A 20207-nucleotide genomic window follows, 5' to 3' on the forward strand; every position below is an offset into this window, starting at 1 on the left:
TAAAACAAAAACCACCGAGTGAGCAGCAGTTCTGTGAGCAAAGTAATAAAATGGGAATGAGAGGTCAGAGAGGAATAACTGGTTCAAGCTGACCAGGAGATCATCCCTGAAAGCAGATCACATCAAAACAAGCAGCAGAAGACCACACAGAGTTCCACCCGGATAAGAAAACTAAAGTACAATGGGCCCATATTCGCTAAAACTAGGACAGTTGAAGGTTTGGAAATCATCACCCAATCTGACAAATCTCAATTCTGCAGCAACATGCAGAGGTCAGAATTTGTCACACACATGAATGCGTCCGGCCTTGTATCAACAGTTCAGGCTACTCGCGGTGGTGTAAATAAGAATTTACTCACCGGTAATTCTATTTCTCGTAGTCCGTAGTGGATGCTGGGAACTCCGTAAGGACCATGGGGAATAGCGGGCTCCGAAGGAGGCTGGGCACTCTAGAAAGATTTAGGACTACCTGGTGTGCACTGGCTCCTCCCACTATGACCCTCCTCCAAGCCTCAGTTAGGACACCGTGCCCGGACGAGCAGACATAATAAGGAAGGATTTAGAATCCCGGGTAAGACTCTTACCAGCCACACCAATCACACCGTACAACTCGTGATACTATATCCAGTTTGACAGTATGAAAACAACTGAGCCTCTCAACAGATGGCTCAACAATAACCCTTTAGTTAACAATAACTATTTACAAGTATTGCAGACAATCCGCACTTGGGATGGGCGCCCAGCATCCACTACGGACTACGAGAAATAGAATTACCGGTGAGTAAATTCTTATTTTCTCTGACGTCCTAGTGGATGCTGGGAACTCCGTAAGGACCATGGGGATTATACCAAAGCTCCCAAACGGGCGGGAGAGTGCGGATGACTCTGCAGCACCGAATGAGAGAACTCCAGGTCCTCCTCAGCCAGGGTATCAAATTTGTAGAATTTTGCAAACGTGTTTGCCCCTGACCAAGTAGCTGCTCGGCAAAGTTGTAAAGCCGAGACCCCTCGGGCAGCCGCCCAAGATGAGCCCACCTTCCTTGTGGAATGGGCATTCACAGATTTTGGCTGTGGCAGGCCTGCCACAGAATGTGCAAGCTGAATTGTACTACAAATCCAGCGAGCAATAGACTGCTTAGAAGCAGGAGCACCCAGCTTGTTGGGTGCATACAGGATAAACAGCGAGTCAGATTTTCTGACTCCAGCTGTCCTGGAAACATATATTTTCAGGGCCCTGACAACGTCTAGCAACTTGGAGTCCTCCAAATCCTTAGTAGCCGCAGGCACCACAATAGGCTGGTTCAGGTGAAACGCTGACACCACCTTAGGGAGAAACTGGGGACGAGTCCTCAATTCTGCCCTATCCATATGGAAAATCAGATAAGGGCTTTTACATGATAAAGCCGCCAATTCTGACACTCGCCTGGCTGAAGCCAAGGCCAATAACATGACCACTTTCCACGTGAGATATTTCAGATCCACGGTTTTTAGTGGCTCAAACCAATGTGATTTTAAGAAACTCAACATCACGTTGAGATCCCAAGGTGCCACAGGAGGCACAAATGGGGGCTGAATATGCAGCACTCCTTTCACAAATGTCTGAACTTCAGGTACTGAAGCTAGTTCTTTTTGAAAGAAAATCGACAGAGCCGAGATCTGTACTTTAATGGAGCCTAGTTTTAGGCCCATATTCACTCCTGCTTGCAGGAAATGCAGAAATCGACCTAGTTGAAATTCCTCTGTTGGGGCCTTTTTGGCCTCGCACCATGCAACATATTTCCGCCATATGCGGTGATAATGCTTTGCCGTAACATCTTTCCTGGCCTTAATAAGCGTAGGAATGACTTCTTCCGGAATACCCTTTTCCTTTAGGATCCGGTGTTCAACCGCCATGCCGTCAAACGCAGCCGCGGTAAGTCTTGGAACAGACAGGGCCCCTGTTGTAGCAGGTCCTGTCTGAGCGGTAGAGGCCACGGGTCCTCTGAGAGCATCTCTTGAAGTTCCGGGTACCACGCCAATCTTGGCCAATCCGGAACCACGAGAATGGTGTTTACTCCTCGCTTTCTTATTATTCTCAATACCTTTGGTATGAGAGGCAGAGGAGGGAACACATAAACCGACTGGTACACCCACGGTGTCACTAGAGCGTCCACAGCTATCGCCTGAGGGTCCCTTGACCTGGCACAATATCTTTTTAACTTTTTGTTGAGGCGGGACGCCATCATGTCCACCTGTGGTTTTTCCCAACGGTTTACCAGCATCTGGAAGACTTCTGGATGAAGTCCCCACTCTCCCGGGTGGAGGTCGTGTCTGCTGAGGAAGTCTGCTTCCCAGTTGTCCACTCCCGGAATGAACACTGCTGACAGTGCTAGTACATGATTCTCCGGCCATCGGAGAATTCTTGTGGCTTCCGCCATCGCCATCCTGCTTCTTGTGCCGCCCTGTCGATTTACATGGGCGACTGCCGTGATGTTGTCTGACTGGATCAGCACCGGCTGGTGTAGGAGCAGGGATTTTGCTTGACTTAGGGCATTGTAGATGGCCCTTAGTTCCAGAATATTTATGTGAAGGGAAGTCTCCCGACTCGACCATAGTCCTTGGAAGTTTCTTCCCTGAGTGACTGCCCCCCAGCCTCGAAGGCTGGCATCCGTGGTCACCAGGACCCAGTCCTGTATGCCGAACCTGCGGCCCTCTAGAAGATGGGCACTCTGCAGCCACCACAGTAGCGACACCCTGGTTCTTGGAGACAGGGTTATCAAGCGATGCATCTGAAGATGCGATCCGGACCACTGGTCCAACAGGTCCCACTGAAAGATTCTGGCATGGAACCTGCCGAAGGGAATTGCTTCGTAAGAAGCCACCATCTTTCCCAGGACCCGCGTGCAGCGATGCACTGATACCTGTTTTGGTTTCAGGAGGTCTCTGACTAGAGATGACACTCCCTGGCTTTCTCCTCCGGGAGAAACACTTTTTTCTGGACTGTATCCAGAATCATACCCAGGAACAGTAGTCGTGTCGTCGGAACCAGCTGTGACTTTGGGATATTCAGAATCCAGCCGTGCTGGTGCAGCACCTCCTGAGATAGTGCTACTCCCACCAACAACTGTTCCTTGGACCTCGCTTTTATTAGGAGATCGTCCAAGTACGGGATAATTAAAACTCCCTTTTTTCGAAGGAGTATCATCATTTCCGCCATCACCTTGGTAAATACCCTCGGTGCCGTGGACAGTCCAAACGGCAGCGTCTGGAATTGGTAATGGCAATCCTGTACCACAAATCTGAGGTACTCCTGGTGAGGATGGTAAATGGGGACATGCAAGTAAGCATCCTTGATGTCCAGGGATACCATGTAATCCCCCTCGTCCAGGCTCGCAATAACCGCCCTGAGCGATTCCATCTTGAACTTGAATTTTTTTTTATGTATGTGTTCAAGGATTTCAAATTTAAAATGGGTCTCACCGAACCGTCCGGTTTCGGTACCACAAATAGTGTGGAATAGTAACCCCGGCCTTGTTGAAGTAGGGGTACCTTGATTATCACCTGCTGGGAATACAGCTTGTGAATTGCCGCTAGCACCGCCTCCCTGTCTGAGGGAGCAATCGGCAAGGCAGATTTTAGGAACCGGTGGGGTGGAGACGCCTCGAATTCCAGTTTGTACCCCTGAGATACTATTTGAAGGATCCAGGGATCCACCTGTGAGCGAGCCCACTGATCGCTGAAATTCTTGAGGCGGCCCCCCACCGTACCTGGCTCCGCCTGTGGAGCCCCACCGTCATGCGGCGGACTTGGAAGAAGCGGGGGAGGACTTTTGCTCCTGGGAACCTGCTGTTTGTTGCAGTCTTTTTCCCCTACCTCTGCCTCTGGACAGAAAAGACCCGCCTTTTCCACGCCTGTTTTTCTGGGTCCGAAAGGACTGAACCTGATAAAACGGCGCCTTCTTAGGCTGTGAGGGGACATGGGGTAAAAATGCTGACTTCCCAGACGTTGCTGTGGAAACTAGGTCCGAGAGACCATCCCTAAATAATTCCTCACCCTTATATGGTAACACTTCCATGTGCTTTTTTGAATCTGCATCTCCTGTCCACTGGCGAGTCCATAAACCTCTCCTAGCAGAAATGGACAATGCACTTACTTTAGATGCCAATCGGCAGATTTCCCTTTGTGCATCTCTCATATATAAGACTGAGTCTTTTATATGGTCTATGGTTAACAGGATCGTGTCTCTGTCTAATGTGTCAATATTTTCTGACAGTTTATCTGACCACACAGCGGCAGCACTGCACATCCAAGCTGACGCAATAGCTGGTCTAACTATAATGCCTGTGTGTGTATATACAGACTTCAGGATCGCCTCCTGCTTTCTATCAGCAGGTTCCTTGAGGGCGGCCGTATCCGGAGACGGTAGTGCCACCTTTTTAGACAAACGTGTGAGCGCTTTATCCACTCTAGGGGGTGTTTCCCAACGTGACCTATCCTCTGGCGGAAAAGGGAACGCCATTAGTACCTTCTTAGGAATTACCAATTTTTTATCAGGGAAAGCCCACGCTTCCTCACACACTTCATTTAATTCATCTGATGGGGGAAAAACTACGGGTAGTTTTTTCTCTCCAAACATAATACCCTTTTTAGTGGTACCAGTAGTTATATCAGAAATGTTTAACACCTCTTTCATTGCCTCAATCATACAGTGAATGGCCTTAGTGGGCATCAGGTTTGACTCATCGTCGTCGACACTGGTGTCAGTATCCGTGTCAACATCTGGGTCTGCTTGAGGTAGCGGGCGTTTTAGAGCCCCTGACGACCCATGCGACGCCTGGGCAGGCACGAGCTGAGAAGTCGGCTGTCCCACATTTGGCATGTCGTCGATTTTCTTATATAAGGAGTCTATACGTGCACTCATTACTTTCCATAAGCCCATCCACTCAGGTGTCTGCCCCGCAGGGGGTGACATCCCTTCTAAAGGCATCTGCTCCGCCTCCACATCATTATCCTCATCAAACATGTCGACACAGCCGTACCGACACACCGCACACACACTAGGAATGCTCCGAATGAGGACAGGACCCACAAAAGCCCTTTGGGGGGACAGAGTGAGAGTATGCCAGCACACACCAGAGCGCTATATAATGCAGGGACTAACTAAGTTATGCTATAGCTGCTTTTTATATTATATATGTATTGCGCCCAAATTTAGTGCCCCCCCTCTCTGTTTTTACCCTGTTCTGAAGTGTAGACTGCAGGGGAGAGCCAGGGAGCTTCCTTCCAGCGGATCTGTGAAGGAGAAATGGCGCCAGTGTGTCTGAGGGAGATAGCTCTGCCCCTTTTCCGCGGCCTATTCTCCCGCTTTTTTCTGGATTCTGGCAGGGGAATTTACCACATATATAGCCTCTAGGGCTATATATTGTGGTATTTTTGCCAGCCAAGGTGTTTTTATTGCAGCTCAGGGCGCCCCCCCCCCCAAGCGCCCTGCACCCTCAGTGACCGGAGTGTGAAGTGTGCATGAGGAGCAATGGCGCACAGCTGCAGTGCTGTGCGCTACCTTGGTGAAGACTGATGTCTTCTGCCGCCGATTTTCCGGACCTCTTCTTGCTTCTGGCTCTGTAAGGGGGACGGCGGCGCGGCTCCGGGACCGAACACCAAGGACTGGGCCTGCGGTCGATCCCTCTGGAGCTAATGGTGTCCAGTAGCCTAAGAAGCCCAATCCGGCTGCAAGCAGGCGAGTTCGCTTCTTCTCCCCTTAGTCCCTCGCTGCAGTGAGCCTGTTGCCAGCAGGTCTCACTGAAAATAAAAAACCTAAAATTATACTTTCTTTCTTTCTAAGGGCTCAGGAGAGCCCCTAGTGTGCATCCAACCTCGGCCGGGCACGAAATCTAACTGAGGCTTGGAGGAGGGTCATAGTGGGAGGAGCCAGTGCACACCAGGTAGTCCTAAATCTTTCTAGAGTGCCCAGCCTCCTTCGGAGCCCGCTATTCCCCATGGTCCTTACGGAGTTCCCAGCATCCACTAGGACGTCAGAGAAAATGGTATTCCAAACGCAATTGACGACCATGTTTATCTACTTATGGCCACAGTCTACCCATCTTCTAACTGCTACTTTCAGCATAATAAAACACGTCACAAAGCACACTTCAAGCTGGCTATACAATCATGACGAGTTCAGTGCACTCTAGATTTCAATCCAATAAAGCAACTTTGTGATTTGATGGAACAAGAGATTTGGAGCATGAATGCGTGGTAACTGTACTATTATATCAAACCGGGACTTCTTCCCAATACTCTGTGTGGGAACTTTTCATGTCTCAATGTATAGGGGCAGAGGAGGTTTGGGACAGGCAATCTGACACAAGAGTATGGTTGAGTGAATAAAAAAACTTCTACAATTCAATGTCGGGCTAAAGACATCTGTATGTGTACACATGAAAATGATGAAGCCTTCCATTTGAATTTAGTCATTACACCACTATTTTATTTTTTTATATGTAATTATATTTTACACACCTACATATATGGAGTATGTATTCAACCTTTATGTCGCTGCCCTCATTTTTCTTTTAAAATTACGGATTTAGCATTCTGTATAAAAACACTACACATTGTATTTAAACATCTTTATTAACACAGCCAAGCAGTGATTAACATTCACATCTATTATCACATCATACAAATGTAAATACAAAAATTACTACAGTACAATATATATATACTCTGCATGATCCAAAATATTTGGTGGCCCCAAAAACGTTTAAAATTCAGCAGCTTATCAAAAACTAAAACCATATTTTTTTTTATTTAAAGTGTAGTTCAATTAGCAGAGGCAAAGTTGAGAAATAACGCTTGATCAGACAGGATGAAGGAAACCTATGGCTCGCCAGCTGTTGGAACTACAACTTCCATCATGCCCTGGGCTTTGTAGAAGCTTCAGGACTACATGTCCAATGCTGGAGAGCCATAGGTTACCTAAGCCTGTATTAGACTGTTACGTGAGGACAGAAGCGTAAATGTGAACATCTTCCAGGGAAAAGTGAAGATATAAAGCTTTTTATTCAGAAATACACTCAACCTAAGTTGCCAGCAGAAAGATGCAGTTATCTGTTAAAATGCCGTATTTGATTATAACAAAGCAGTACATTGGAGGTATTACCGAGAGGTGCAATTCTTCATGTATATGTGACTATTGCTTTATAAAAAAAAAAAAAAAAAAAAGAACACGTTGATTGTTTTAGCACATGGCTGCTTGAACTGTTCATAATCACAGTGCTAGATTACGGATGGCTATCTATTCCAGATTTAGTGCTTTAAGTAGCCCCTAAGCAGTGGTCCGCACAATTGTCCTCAGGACCCTAAGACCAAGTTACTGGGTAGGTCAATAAAACATTCTTTCGATTAACAAATCATTCACATTCAAAAAAGTACTCTTGAACAATGCTAGAGAACATTAAAATAAAAAAAATAGTTCTGTTTTCAATTTTTTAGTTAAATACATAGAGAAGATTAGTAGCAGTGTTAACATGACGTTTGGAAATGATGCAGAATGCCGCACTTTCACAGACTGACTAAGATACAGCACCAAAAAGGGCAAGGTGAACAATGAGCTAAACAGAACATAAAACACAAATGAACACTCCATCTTCATGCTGTGAAATCTCCACCATAAAAAGCAATAGTTAAGTGCTTTGTTTAGGATGTTTTTTGACTGAACGTGGGCAATCACATCTACAGTTCTTATTGTTTTCAGAATGCAACTCAGTAGGTTCTCTCTCTGGACTCTATGGAGCAGTACTGTTTCTTATTGTCTTACAATCAACAGCGCTAAAAGTCCAGAATATATTAGAAAGGGTTCTTACAAAAATATAGCTAACTGCAAACAGAAACAAAGTAATCTGTAGCCAGCCTTGTCATTTTACCACAGGGCTGTCCAAGCTTTCAGTGTTTTACATAGCTCTATATATAGGTTAGATTCCATTAGTCATCCTAAGTCTATATAGTTTCACAAATGGAATCCACCACAAAAGCATTGACATGCCATTCAGTCTATAATATAACATGCAGTATTCCTGCAATGCTTCCCTTAAGAAAATATTACACTTTGAACTACGCTTGTATTATACTAAGCATCTACTATAGTGTATTTACTAAACATTAATAAGCACCAATGTACAACTAAATGAAGAAAGTGGTGCCAACCTTTGTATACACAGTAAAGTATGGGAAGTAAATTTAAAGGACCAAATAGTGTCAAGATCTGGCTAAATAAAGATCACTGGCCCCACAACCTACCATTAAAGTTCTAAGCTCATAACTGTAGCACTGAAAAGGGAGATTCCGGGTACACCAAAGTGGTCTCCCCTATGTGACAGCTAACAAAAAAAAAAAAAGTGACTACGAAATGGGTGTGGATTTAACAGCAATCCCTTTCTGTTACCAACTTAGGTTGATGGGCAGTTTTTGATCATGTTTAGAGTTCTTCAAAACAGGGAAGCTCAAACAGGAAAGATAAGGTAGATATAAAAACAGTAAACACAGACCTCCTGAGGTTCCTACAACATAAAAATATTCAAGTAGAGAATCTACATCACATAGCAGCGGCTATTTCTGTAGTTTAGCACTCTAACAGCACTTTATTCAGTGTGAGAGACAGACGTTTTAAGCCGTGCTTTTAGCATGCCAAGAGGCAGAAAACACTGGAATGTAACAAGACAAAGACCCACAATTCTATAAACATTCCATCGACATTCAAAAACTGTCAAGACTAGACCACAATAGTAAGATGCTTTATATATCCCATGATGCAAGAATTAAAGAACTATTTATGGTAAACCAAAAAGGCAACCCTGTCTCCTGTGACCGCTAAGACGGATAGATTGGCATTACAGTGTCAAACATGGCTTTTGTGTGAAAATATCGAAAGACTGTTTTAAAAAAATATCCATGAAATGACCTGCTTTTGTATGAGGCTTAATCAATTTTGTATTTGAATGGTTTTATTATACTGTAGATTTCTTTCCTACTATGTCAGAATTTCAGGAGACAGACAAAAATGCATTACAGTCACACCTGGTTTGATTGTTTGATTGCCGACGTGCTTTTCATAAGACAAGACTTTAAGAAGCACAGTTTCTTCGGTTTATCTCGTTTTTATACCAATTTTGGTATTTTTGCATGAACACCTTAAATGCTCCTCACCCCAACTGTTACCATCCTGCATCACGCAGAAAGTTTTCCATTGGTCTCTCAGTTGCTGCTTAAAATACATGGTCAACAACGGATTGACCTGTCAAGAACCCCAGTTTTATGAAGCAACAAGAGTTTGGGAGCAAAAAAATCACTTTAAATCAGATTGTTAAGACCTGAGTTTAACCGTTACTAAAAGTCATTCATTCAGCAGACTAACAAATGAATGATTACGCTTACCAATTTGAGTTACAGAAAATAAAAAAAGTAAAATTTAAAGTTTGACTTAAAGAAAAATATTGAAAATATTTTTATATAGAATTCATTAGGAAAAAAAAAGGCAATTTTTAGTTGTTTACATTTTGCACCATTTCCCCACAAATTGTCTGAGTGTTGCTCCAAAGGGGAGTAAGCTTTTTCTCTCTCTTTTAAACAGTATCATCAAATGGTTCCATGGTTCAGCATAGATACTGTGATTTAGCAGAACTCAATGATTTACATACAGTAGTAGCACTGTACACTGAGCATCTAAGCTGCTATTAAAGCAGGCATCATATTAAAGACCATTAGTCTCCTGTTACCCTTTAAGGTTTAGTGCAATAGATCTCACTTCAACAAAAGAAATAAAACCATGCAAATTAGGGAAACATTTACAAAATTGATTACAAATGTCTGATTCGCGAAGCGAATTGAGAAACAAAGAACATAGGAAAATGGCTATGGCTTAACTTTGCTTGCAAGTTTTATAATCTGCTCTAAGAAAATGGAAAGTGGCCGTTTCACCTCTGACCTGCAGAGTTTACGTATCTCTTTCAATTTTTCTTTATCATCATGGGATACCTTTGAGGCAATCTGAATTAATAAAGACATGCACTTGTACATTGACACCTCCATTAAGAGTGCCAGTTAGATTTTTCACATTCACGGTACATAAGAAAATACACATGGAAAAGAAAAATAAAAGGTTAAATTAATAAGGGTTTATTCACAGGAATACAAGTGAAGAAAAGCAACAAAAGAGCTGAACAAATGAAATGGTGGGGTGTGGGGGGGTGTAATTCAAACCCAGCTTTCATATTGTAGCGATTTAGCTTTAACCCCCAATAGGTTTGCTCAGGGTACAAAGGGCCACCAACATGCGCCAATAACAGTGCAGATACCCTGCACCCCCAATTATGAACTTAATGGTATAGGATCATGCTTTGAAACACAAAAAAATAAATAAAAATAGGGGGGGTAATATGTTGAAGTGGAAATCATCGGTAAATTATAGCAATTATTTTATGTCTACAGTTTTAAGTATGCGCCATCTAACACATATGCATCCTTTTAAACTGATCTTACTCCATGTAACTTGTAGTAATCACTAGTAACCATGCAAAAAGCACATCACACTGACAGCACAGAGGCAAAACAGTTTTGCACAAGTAATTCAGCTCTCCATGTTGTGTTACAATACAATTTTCTTTTTCTTAACCGATGCTGGAGATTTCTTAATCCTCTACCCATCAGAGGCGTGCAGTAAAGTGTAGCAGGCCGAAACTGACAGGCAAAGGGCTAAGGTCTAACCGTACTCCGCAGCACTTATAAGTAGATTTTCTTAAAATCAAAATTCGGCAAAACCTAAAAACAAAACAAAAAAAGAACACTTAATGCATATTTAATTTGTAAAAAAATAAATAAAAAAAAAATAAAAAAAAATCTGGCGCATACGGGTGTTGGCCTATCTTACTGTGTGATACAAGCATGCTACTTAACCCACTAAATTAAGTAACTTAACCACTAGGAATCCTGGACTTTATAGCCCTAGTCAAGGAAAAACCCTAATGACACTGCACTATGGTGCAAAGCACTTCACGGTCTCCTCAAAATTGAAACAAAATGCCTTGGTCTTTAGAATTTCCCGATTGTTTTAAAACAAAAAAACAAAACAAAAAAACCCAGAAAACAATAACCCCACAAATTAATGCTCAGCAAAGGAGTGATTGTAAAAAAGAAAAATAAAATACAAAAAAAATAATATATATTTATACTAATAAAGATTTTACAATAAACTAAAAACATTTTTTTCCGCTTTAACGAGTTTCTTCCCCTCCTGAAAGAAAAAAATAAATAAATATAAAAAAAAAATACTAAATTTGGCATTTTGATGGATTTCACTTTATGCAGTAGACCCAAAATTATTTCACAGGCATCTGAAGTGCAGACTGCAATTACTTGCTCTTAACACGCACAGCAAGCTGTTTTTAACTTTGCCAAAGTCATCTAGTTATGTCTTCATTTACATGCAAACACAGAACTCCCAATTAGTGGGATGGTTAGGCAACCCTTTGCTTAAAAATAAATGCAATTTACTGCTATAACTCCCATTCCTAAATTTTCATCTGAAGTGTGCAAAAAATTATTATCCTCTTACTCAGCCCTCTAAAGTTCAATTTTTAAGGTACTTCTTTTAAGTACAATTCCCCTTATACCAGAATGTGCTGTTTGGCGAATAGAATCTGCTTCTTCACATCCAGTGCAGAATTGTAAAAGACATATTTCCACCCACATAGGCTCCAGACGTTTAAACGTTTCCCAACATCGACTTAATACAGTGACGGCAACACCTCCCTCCCGCCCCTCCCAGTAGGCTTTGGGATTGTACTGTGTTTTCCTACTGGTTTGCCCTTCCCCCCTATAATAGGGTAGCATTTTCCCTGGGTGCAGAGGCTCCCCCGCTGTCTTCCAGGCTGAAGGACCTACAAAAAAAATAATTTCAAAATGAGTACACGATTTCAAAAAACACAAAAAATTTGTTAGTTTAATGATGCTATTAACACTCAAGAATTACATCCCATATGCAGGGCAGCATTTATAAAAATACGTAAGGTTGGTAAACCACAACAGCAAGATAAGAGTGTCGAGTAGGCTTTCAAAGTCTTGTTTCCAAAATTAAGGCTGTGTGTTTAGATACTGCCACAAACATTTTACCCCTAGCAGGTATTAGTTTTTAGTGTGGAATAAATATACGTTATGGTAAGAACTTACCGTTGATAACTGTATTTCTCCTATGTCCACAGGTTTCCACAGGATAACAATGGGATATGATGGAGCGACAGCGGATTGGCACAAAACGATCACAAGCTTTCAGTCCTCCCAGGATGCAACGGGCTCGTCCATATATCCCCGCCCACTGGCTCAGGGAAATCAGTTGTTATCCAAAGCATTTATGTAGAACCCTATTCAGGCGAGAAGAACACACATACACACCCTTCCATGCCAGAGGAAGAGTTTAGTGAGTATAAAGATCCTCAAATCAGGTGCGTCAGGGTGGGATCCCCGTGGAAACCTATGGACATAGGAGAAATACCGTTATCAACGGTAAGTTCTTACCATAACGTATATTTCTCCGGCTGGGTCCACAGGTTATCCACAGAATAACATTGGGATTTCCCAAAGCAAATTTTTAGTGGTGGGGACGGTCCTGATTGGACAGGAGAACCTTACGCCCGAATTCAGCGTCATGAGAGGCAAAAGTATCCAAGGCATAATGTCTAATGAATGTGTTAATGGAAGACCATGTGGCTGCCTTACATATCTGCTCTGCTGAAGCACCATGTTGTGCTGCCCATGAAGGACCTACCATACGTGTAGAGTGAGCAGATTTACATGACAGTGCTCCTAAATCTGAAACTTTTCTAGCTGATGCCATAGTCAGTAGAAAGAGAACTTTAGCGGTCAACCATTTAAGATCTACTTTATTAAGTGGTTCAAACGGAGCACCTTGAAGGGCTTTGAGCACCAGACTTAAATTCCAAGGCACTGCAGGAGGAACAAAAGGCGGTTGAAGGCGCAGCATTCCCTGGAGAAAGTACGCACATCCTGTAAATCTGCAATTTTCTTTTGAAACCATACCGTCAATGCTGATACTTGCACTCTCAAGGAAGCCACCTTCAATCCCTTATCCATTCCTGCCTGAAGGAAATCTAAGATTCTGGATACTCTGAAAGATTTTGGGTCTATATTTCTTTCACTGCACCAATGAAAATAGGCTTATGCCAGATGAAAGTCCAATTTCACTGACAATGCGTCCACAAGGATCGCTCCCGGATCCTTTGTTCTTGACCCGTATGTTGGTAATTTGTTGTTCAGACGGGACGCCATGAGATCTACCTATGACAAACCCCACTTGTCTACTAGAGTCTGAAATACTTCCGGGTGTAGAGCCCATTCGCTTGCTTGAATGGTGTGTCGACTGAGAAAGTCCGCTTCCCAGTTTAGGACTCCAGGAACGAATACTGTGGACAATGCCGGGAGATGGCGTTCTGCCCACTTTAGAATGTGACTTGCCTCCTCCATTGCATTTTGGCTGCAAGTTCCTCCCTGATGGTTGAGGTACACTACTGCCGTTGCATTGACCAAGCGGATCTGGACTGGTTTTCCTTGCAGAGTCTCCTTTGCCTGAATCAGTGCCATGTATATAGCCCGAAGTTCCAACAGGTTTATTGACAGGAAACTTTCTTCTGTAGTCCACTGTCCCTGGAACCATAATTTTCCGGACACTGCTCCCCAGCCCCGAAGACTGGCATCTGTTGTCAGGACCTCCGAATTTGATATCCAAAAGGGTCTCCCCTTGTCTAGATGTCTGTAGCCACCAGGCTAATGACCTTATTACCTTTACTGGAAGTACTATTGTCTGTTTCTTTATTTTCTGATGTACTCCATTCCATCTGGCCAGAATCAGACGCTGCAGAGGTCGAGTGGAATTATGCATACTCCACCATGTCGAATGTTGACACCATCAAACCCATCACTCGCATTGCTGCGTGAATTGATATTGTTTGACTGTGTAACAACTCCTGAACCATTAACTGCACCTTGGATATCTTGTTCAGAGGTAAAAATATTTTCTGCAGACTTGAATCCAATACAGCCCCCAAGTGGATCATCCATTGTGACGGAATCAGAGATGACTTTGCCCAGTTTATGAGCCATCCATGCTTCTGTAGACAAGTTATTGTCTGTTGGAGATGGCTCAAGAGCAATTCGTGGGATTATGCCAGGATTAAAAGATCGTCGAGGTATGGAAAAATCCTTATCCCCTGCTTGCAGAGATAAGCTGCCATAACCACCATAATCTTGGTAAAAACTCTGGGGGCTGTGGCTAACCCAAAGGGTAAAGCCTGGAACTGAAAATGTTGCTGGAGGATAGCAAACCTGAGGTAACACTGATGAGACAATGCTACAGGAAAAATGAGATTTTACTTACCGATAAATCTATTTCTCGTAGTCCGTAGTGGATGCTGGGACTCCGTCAGGACCATGGGGAATAGCGGCTCCGCAGGAGACGGGGCACAAAATTTAAAAGTTTGACCACTAGGTGGTGTGTACTGGCTCCTCCCCCTATGACCCTCCTCCAAGCCTCAGTTAGGATACTGTGCCCGGACGAGCGCACACAATAAGGAAGGATTTTGAATCCCGGGTAAGACTCATACCAGCCACACCAATCACACCGTACAACTTGTGATCTGAACCCAGTTAACAGTATGACAAACGTAGGAGCCTCTGAACAGACGGCTCACAACAATAACAACCCGATTTTTTTGTAACAATAACTATGTACAAGTATTGCAGACAATCCGCACTTGGGATAGGCGCCCAGCATCCACTACGGACTACGAGAAATAGATTTATCGGTAAGTAAAATCTTATTTTCTCTGACGTCCTAGTGGATGCTGGGACTCCGTCAGGACCATGGGGATTATACCAAAGCTCCCAAACGGGCGGGAGAGTGCGGATGACTCTGCAGCACCGAATGAGAGAACTCCAGGTCCTCCTCAGCCAGGGTATCAAATTTGTAGAATTTTGCAAACGTGTTTGCCCCTGACCAAGTAGCTGCTCGGCAAAGTTGTAAAGCCGAGACCCCTCGGGCAGCCGCCCAAGATGAGCTCACCTTCCTTGTGGAATGGGCCTTGACAGATTTAGGCTGTGGCAGGCCTGCCACAGAATGTGCAAGTTGAATTGTGCTACAAATCCAACGAGCAATCGTCTGCTTAGAAGCAGGAGCACCCAGCTTGTTGGGTGCATACAGTATAAACAGCGAGTCAGATTTTCTGACTCCAGCCGTCCTTGAAATATATATTTTCAATGCTCTGACAACGTCCAGCAACTTGGAATCCTCCAAATCGCTAGTAGCCGCAGGCACCACAATAGGCTGGTTCAGGTGAAACGCTGAAACCACCTTAGGCAGAAAGTGAGGACGCGTCCGCAGTTCTGCCCTGTCCGAATGGAAAATCAGATATGGGCTTTTATACGATAAAGCCGCCAATTCTGACACTCTCCTGGCTGAAGCCAGGGCCAGTAGCATGGTTACTTTCCATGTAAGGTATTTCAAATCCACCGATTTGAGTGGCTCAAACCAATGGGATTTGAGAAAATCCAAAACTACATTAAGATCCCACGGTGCCACTGGGGGCACAACCGGGGGCTGTATATGTAGTACTCCTTTTACAAAAGTCTGGACTTCAGGAACTGAAGCCAATTCTTTCTGGAAGAAAATCGACAGGGCCGAAATTTGAACCTTAATGGACCCTAATTTGAGGCCCATAGACAATCCTGTTTGCAGGAAATGTAGGAATCGACCCAGTTGAAATTCCTCCGTCGGGGCCTTCCTGGCCTCACACCACGCAACATATTTTCTCCAAATGCGGTGATAATGTTGTGCAGTCACCTCCTTCCTGGCTTTTACCAGGGTAGGGATGACCTCTTCCGGAATGCCTTTTTCCCTTAGGATTCGGCGTTCAACCGCCATGCCGTCAAACGCAGCCGCGGTAAGTCTTGGAATAGACACGGTCCCTGCTGAAGCAGGTCCCGTCTTAGAGGTAGAGGCCACGGATCTTCCGTGAGCATCTCCTGAAGTTCCGGGTACCAAGTTCTTCTTGGCCAATCCGGAGCCACGAGTATCGTTCTTACTCCCCTTTGCTGTATAATTCTCAGTACTTTTGGTATGAGAGGCAGAGGAGGAAACACATACACTGACTGGTACACCCATGGTGTTACCAGAGCGTCTACAGCTATTGCCTGAGGGTCTCTTGACCTGGCGCAATACCTGTCCAGTTTTTTGTTGAGGCGGGACGCCATCATGTCCACCATTGGTCTTTCCCAATGGACCACAATCATGTGGAAGACTTCTGGATGAAGTCCCCACTCTCCCGGGTGCAGATCGTGTCTGCTGAGGAAGTCTGCTTCCCAGTTGTCCACTCCCGGGATGAACACAGCTGACAGTGCTAACACATGATTTTCTGCCCAGCGGAGAATCCTTGCAGCTTCTGCCATTGCCCTCCTGCTTCTTGTGCCGCCCTGTCTGTTTACGTGGGCGACTGCCGTGATGTTGTCCGACTGAATCAACACCGGCTGACCCTGAAGCAGAGGTTTTGCCAGGCTTAGAGCATTGTAGATTGCTCTTAGCTCCAGTATATTTATGTGAAGAGACGTCTCCAGGCTTGACCACACGCCCTGGAAGTTTCTTCCCTGTGTGACCGCTCCCCAGCCTCTCAGGCTGGCATCCGTGGTCACTAGGACCCAGTTCTGTATGCCGAATCTGCGGCCCTCTAACAGATGAGCACTCTGCAACCACCATAGCAGAGACACTCTTGTCCTTGTGGACAATTTTATCCGCTGATGCATCTGCAGATGCGATCCGGACCATTTGTCCAGCAGATCCCACTGAAAAGTTCGTGCATGGAATCTGCCGAATGGAATCGCTTCGTAAGAAGCTACAATTTTTCCCAGGACTCTTGTGCATTGATGCACAGATACTTTTCCTGGTTTTAGGAGGTTCCTGACTAGATCGGATAACTCCCTGGCTTTCTCCTCCGGAAGAAATACCTTTTTCTGAACAGTGTCCAGAATCATCCCTAGGAACAACAGACGTGTCGTCGGGATCAGTTGGGATTTTGGAAAATTCAGAATCCACCCGTGTTGTTGGAGCACTACTTGGGTTAGTGCTACTCCGACCTCCAGCTGTTCTCTGGATCTTGCCCTTATCAGGAGATCGTCCAAGTAAGGGATAATTAAGACGCCTTCTCTTCGAAGAAGGATCATCATTTCGGCCATTACCTTGGTAAAGACCCGGGGTGCCGTGGACAATCCAAACGGCAGCGTCTGAAACTGATAATGACAGTTTTGGACCACGAACCTGAGGTACCCTTGGTGTGAAGGACAAATTGGAACATGAAGGTAAGCATCCTTGATGTCCAAGGACACCATAAAATCCCCCTCTTCCAGATTCGCTATCACTGCTCTGAGTGACTCCATCTTGAACTTGAATTTTTGTATGTACAGGTTCAGAGATTTTAGATTTAGAATCGGTCTTACCGAGCCGTCCGGCTTCGGTACCACAAATAGCGTGGAGTAATACCCCTGTCCCTGTTGTAGGAGGGGTACCTTGACTATCACCTGCTGAGAATACAGCTTGTGAATGGCCTTCAATACCGTCGCCCTGTCGGAGGGAGACGTTGGCAAAGCAGACTTTAGGAAACGGCGAGGAGGGGACTTCTCGAATTCCAACCTGTAACCCTGAGATACTACCTGCAGGATCCAGGGGTCCACCTGCGAGTGAGCCCACTGTGCGCTGAAATGTTTGAGGCGACCCCCCACCGCCCCTGAGTCTGCTTGTAAGGTCCCAGCGTCATGCTGACGCCTTTGTAGAAGCCGGGGAGGGCTTCTGCTCCTGGGAAGGAGCTGCTTGTTGCAGTCTCTTACCCTTTCCTTTGCCTCGGGGCAAATAGGAATGTCCTTTTGCTCGTTTGTTCTTATAGGAACGAAAGGACTGCGGCTGAAAAGCCTGCGGCTTTTTCTGCTGGGAGGTGACCTGGGGTAAAAAGGTGGATTTTCCGGCCGTTGCCGTGGCCACCAGATCCGATAGACCGACCCCAAATAATTCCTCCCCCTTATACGGCAATACTTCCATATGTCGTTTGGAATCCGCATCACCTGACCACTGGCGCGTCCATAAACTTCTTCTGGCAGATATGGACATCGCACTTACTCTTGATGCCAGAGTGCAAATATCTATCTGTGCATCTCGCATATAAAGAAATGCATCCTTTAACTGCTCTATAGTCAGTAAAATACTGTCCCTATCCAGGGTATCAATATTTTCAGACAGTGACTCCGACCAAGCCACGCCAACACTGCACATCCAGGCTGAGGCGATTGCTGGTCTCAGTATAACACCCGTATGTGTGTATATACTTTTTAATGTATTCTCCAGCCTCCTATCAGCTGGATCCTTGAGGGCGGCCGTATCAGGAGACGGTAACGCCACTTGCTTTGATAAGCGTGTGAGCGCCTTATCCACCCTAGGAGGTGTTTCCCAGCGCGCCCTAACCTCTGGCGGGAAAGGGTATAATGCCAATAACTTCTTTGAAATTAGCAGTTTTCTATCTGGGGTAACCCACGCTTCATCACACACTTCATTCAGTTCCTCTGATTCAGGAAAAACTATCGGTAGTTTTTTCACACCCCACATAATACCCCTTTTTGTGGTACTTGCAGTATCAGAGATATGCAAAGTCTCCTTCATTGCCGTGATCATATAACGTGTGGCCCTACTGGAAAATACGTTTGTTTCTTCACCGTCACACTGGATTCAGTGTCAGTGTCTGGGTCTGTGTCGACCGACTGAGGTAAAGGGCGTTTTACAGCCCCTGACGGTGTCTGAGACGCCTGGACAGGTACTAACTGGTTTGCCGGCTGTCTCATGTCGTCAACCGACTTTTGTAGCGTGCTGACACTATCCCGTAATTCCATAAACAAAGCCATCCATTCTGGTGTCGACTCCCTAGGGGGTGACATCACCATTACAGGCAATTGCTCCGCCTCCACGCCAACATCGTCCTCATACATGTCGACACACGTACCGACACACAGCAGACACACAGGGAATGCTCTGATAGAAGACAGGCCCCCACTAGCCCTTTGGGGAGACAGAGGGAGAGTTTGCCAGCACACACCCAAGCGCTATAAATATATATAGGGACAACCTTAATAAGTGTGTTCCCTTTATAGCAGCTCAAATATTATAAATATCGCCAATAAGTGCCCCCCCTCTCTGTTTTTACCCTGTTTCTGTAGTGCAGTGCAGGGGAGAGTCCTGGGAGCCTTCCTCGCAGCGGAGCTGGGCAGGAAAATGGCGCTGTGTGCTGAGGAGAATAGGCCCCGCCCCCTTTTCGGCGGGCTTCTTCTCCCGGTTTTTTTGGAACCTGGCAGGGGTTAAATACATCCATATAGCCCCAGGGGCTATATGTGATATATTTTAGCCAGAATAGGTATATTACATTGCTGCCCAGGGCGCCCCCCCCCAGCGCCCTGCACCCTCAGTGACCGCTGGTGTGAAGTGTGCGGAGAGCAATGGCGCACAGCTGCAGTGCTGTGCGCTACCTCATGAAGACTGAGACGTCTTCTGCCGCCGGTTTCTGGACCTCTTCTCTATTCGGCATCTGCAAGGGGGTCGGCGGCGCGGCTCCGGTGACCCATCCAGGCTGTACCTGTGATCGTCCCTCTGGAGCTAGTGTCCAGTAGCCTAAGAAGCAAATCCATCCTGCACGCAGGTGAGTTCACTTCTTCTCCCCTAAGTCCCTCATTGCAGTGAGCCTGTTGCCAGCAGGACTCACTGAAAATAAAAAACCTAACAAACTTTTTCTAAGCAGCTCTTTAGGAGAGCCACCTAGATTGCACCCTGCTCGGACGGGCACAAAAACCTAACTGAGGCTTGGAGGAGGGTCATAGGGGGAGGAGCCAGTACACACCACCTAGTGGTCAAACTTTTAAATTTTGTGCCCTGTCTCCTGCGGAGCCGCTATTCCCTATGGTCCTGACGGAGTCCCAGCATCCACTAGGACGTCAGAGAAATGCAGGTAAGCATCCTGTATATCCAGAGATACCATGTAATCCCCTGGTTCCATGGCCAAAACTATGGTGCGTAACGTCTCCATGTGGTGTGGAACCGAGGTACCCAAATGTATTTGTTTAACATTTTGAGATTGAGAATT

The 20207-nt window shown here is 45.3% G+C and overlaps 1 protein-coding gene and 1 long non-coding RNA gene across 2 annotated transcripts in view; one reads left to right on the forward strand and one right to left on the reverse strand.

The window, feature by feature from the left end:
- LOC135059064 (uncharacterized) overlaps positions 1–20207 on the forward strand; it is a 104176-nt gene that overhangs the window by 59530 nt on the left and 24439 nt on the right. The gene's annotated exons all lie outside the window — the stretch shown is intronic.
- TNPO1 (transportin 1) overlaps positions 7185–20207 on the reverse strand; it is a 280036-nt gene continuing 267013 nt past the window's right edge. Inside the window, exon 24 of the mRNA XM_063963878.1 lies at positions 7185–11912. The gene's annotated coding sequence lies outside the window, so the exon portion shown is untranslated. The remainder of the gene's footprint in view (positions 11913–20207) is intronic.

Source organism: Pseudophryne corroboree, chromosome 1, assembly GCF_028390025.1.
Source record: "Pseudophryne corroboree isolate aPseCor3 chromosome 1, aPseCor3.hap2, whole genome shotgun sequence".
NCBI classification, from domain to species: Eukaryota; Metazoa; Chordata; class Amphibia; order Anura; family Myobatrachidae; genus Pseudophryne; species Pseudophryne corroboree.